This window comes from Salvelinus namaycush, chromosome 39 (assembly GCF_016432855.1).
Source record: "Salvelinus namaycush isolate Seneca chromosome 39, SaNama_1.0, whole genome shotgun sequence".
In the NCBI taxonomy this organism is placed as follows: domain Eukaryota; kingdom Metazoa; phylum Chordata; class Actinopteri; order Salmoniformes; family Salmonidae; genus Salvelinus; species Salvelinus namaycush.
Genome location: NC_052345.1, coordinates 20,072,463 through 20,075,587, shown reverse-complemented (window position 1 = coordinate 20,075,587; position 3,125 = coordinate 20,072,463).

Here is a 3,125-nt window from a genome sequence, read left to right as displayed (position 1 = left end):
GGGAAAAAAGAGAGTACACCACGTTGCCAGCCCATTTATAAGGCCTCAGATCTGCCTAGCAACTCCATTCCAATTCTCACTATTTGCTGACATCCAGGGGAAGGTGTATGCAGTGCATCTCAACCAATAGAATAGATGCAAATTATTAAACCGACCTCAGAACAGCCTGCAGATTTCAGATTTCTCACTTCCTCATAGGAAAATTGCTCCAACTCGAGTTCTGTTTTACTCACAGATATAATTCAAACAGTTTTAGAAACTAGAGAGTGTTTTCTATCCAATAGTAATAATAATATGCATATTGTACGAGCAAGAATTGAGTACGAGGCAGTTTAATTTGGGAACGAAATTATTACAAAGTGCAAACAGCACCCCCGATTGAGAAAAGGTTTAAATCAGACCACTTGAATGAGAGTATCTCTTGTCAAACTGGTTAGGCTTCTCTCCTGTGTGGCTAAGTTCAAGTTGGGTACTGAGGTACCGTAACCTCTTAGCTGAAAGTCGAAGGCCGGAGGGCAGTAAAGTTGTTTGGGGGGTAACGATTCTCAGCCGTTGTTGCTTTTCTTTTCAGTTAGTCCTTTTTTGGAAGAGAGCAGGAGTGGAGATGGTGCAAAATTCTTCAAATAGGTCGGTCCCTGGGATCGGGCTGGCGAATACGGTTCGCTTTGCGTGGAAGGACAAGGAGATGGAGCCATTTGGACGTGAAACTTTTGGAAGGACTATCTTAACGTGGATCCTTAAACTGACAGGGAAGGATGTGTTTTGCCTCCTAGGTTACCCGTTGGAGGGAACTTATGATGTGGCTTTACACACAGAAGAAAAACATGACGAGATCCTGAAAAAGGTGAGAGAAGTGGGAGGTGCGAGGCCGATGTGCCACTACGAGGTAACCAGCTTGGCAAAAAACAATTTCAGGATTGTAACTGTGAACATTTATAACCCGTATGTCAAGAACGAGGAGGTGAGGGCCTTTCTGGGGAGATACATGGATGACATCTCCTCAGCAAGGCACCTCAAGGACTCCCTGGGTTTTTGGAACGGGAGGAGAGACTTCCAGGCCCTCCTCAGGGAGGACCCAAAGGGACTGGGCGGCTACCTTCATCCTCCATCTATGTCCTCCCTGGGGGCTGACAGGGAGACATTGTTTTATACACGTCAGCCCCCGTTTTGCAGGCGTTGTATTTCCTACATCCTAGCCTCGTGCAGCACAAGAAAGTGCAGATTTTGTGGATCTGGGGAGCACGCGAAGGACTGTGACGAGCTCAAGGCGTGCCACGGGTGTGGCTCGTCAGCACACCTGTGGCAGGAATGCCCGGCTCGTCAGAGGTCACATGTGTCTGTGGCTGGGGGGGGAGCGGGGGATGGGGGAGGAAGGGGAGGAAGGGGAGGCCCAGACCAAGAACCGAGCACAGGCCCAGAGGGGACGGCCTCACGGAAGGAAGAGGAGCAAAGAGCGGCAGCAGGAGGAGAGGGAGACAGAGAAGGCACGGGAGCAGCAGAACCGGGAGGAGAGGAGGGAAAAGAGGTGGAAGGAAGCAAGGGAGTGGAGGAGCCAGAGAGGGCAGCAATGGAGGGAGAGGTGGTGGAGAAGGAGTCGGTGGCAGGACCAGTGGAGGGAGAGGGGGAGTGGGGGGACAGCAGAATGTGGAGCGCCCTCGTGGAAGAGATGGGGGGAATGGTGGAGGAGCTTGCGTGGAGGGAGGGTGGTGTCTCTCTGTTTCCGCCATCTCTAAAGAAGAGAGGGAAGAGGAAGCGGCTCTTGACAGAGAAGGACGGGGGTATGGGGGGGAGGGGGTGGCCAAGCGAGTGATGGGGGCGGGAGAAACTGTGTCCCCGCTGGCTTCACCAACCCCTCAACTCCTGGTGGAGCTTGATACACCAGGAGCACGGCTCAGGGCTGGTCAGCTGAGGGGGGGTCGCAGTTCCTGTTTGGGGACACGGGCTTCCCTACTCTCTACCCAACCAGATACGGGGCTGGGGAAGTGGAGGAGTTTGGTGGTCAACCCAGAATGCAGGGCACTCGGGAGCCAAACACCCTTCCTGCATCCTGGGTTGGTGAGATGGAGGAAGACGGGGGGACGTCGGGAGGAGAGACGGCGTCCCTGCCGGTGGAGATGGAGCAGGGGAGCATCGGGTGAGACTCCTGTTTTTTGGGGGGGGGGGTTAGTAGTTGGGTGATGGTTGTTTTTGATTTTAATAGATTTTCTTCATGGAGCCTACTATAACTTTTGTTAGTTTAAATGTAAGCGTTTAAGGGATTTTGTTAAGAGGGCGGTTTTTAGTTATTTAGAGGGTGTGGGTTTTGACTTTTGTTTTTTAAAGGAGGTTCACCTGAGGGATGGAGGGGATGTTAACAGATTTAGGAGGGAGTGGGAAAGGGGAGTCGGTTTTGGGTATAGGTGGGTTGCACTCATCGGGGGTAGGGATTTTGTGTGGGTAAAGGTTGAGGATTCATTTGTGGTTATGCAGGGGAGGGTTTTGGGGGTGGATGTCACCTTAAGGGATTGCAGATATAGATTAGTGGGGGTGTACGGGCCACAGGTGGCGGCAGACAGGAAGGAGATGGTGGACGGTCTGGCGCCCCTGTGCGTCATAAATAGGCAAGCTGTGATGGGGGGGATTTTAATATAGATTTAGGGGTAGGGGGGATAGCAGTGCAGGCGCCATCACCGGGCTAATGGCTTGCCATGGTCTGGTTGATGGAGGCCTGCACACTACTCCGACAATGGCTGGTTCCACTTGGTGCAACTCCCGGGGGGTTGCGCGGAGGCTTGACTATTTGTTTATGTCTAGGTCCTTGGGTCAGTTGTCTAGGCAGCTGTTGCCTGTTTTATTTTCTGATCACGACGGGGTGCTTCTGCAGGTGAGGTCACCAGTCTGCCTCTTCGGTAGGGGGTACTGGAAATTAGATCGGGATGTGCTGGATGAGCTTTCATTGAAGCCTTTACTGGTTTGTTTCGTGGGATTGAAGGCCTCCGGTCCATGTGTGAAGGGGTGTTAGAGTGGTGGGATTTAGTTAAGGTAAGTTATGGACAACAAGCTCAAGGACCTGAATTGGTTGAGCCTCCACAAGTGCTTGCCGGTACGTTTCATCATGTACAGGCATAGCTTGGCGCGATCCCCCA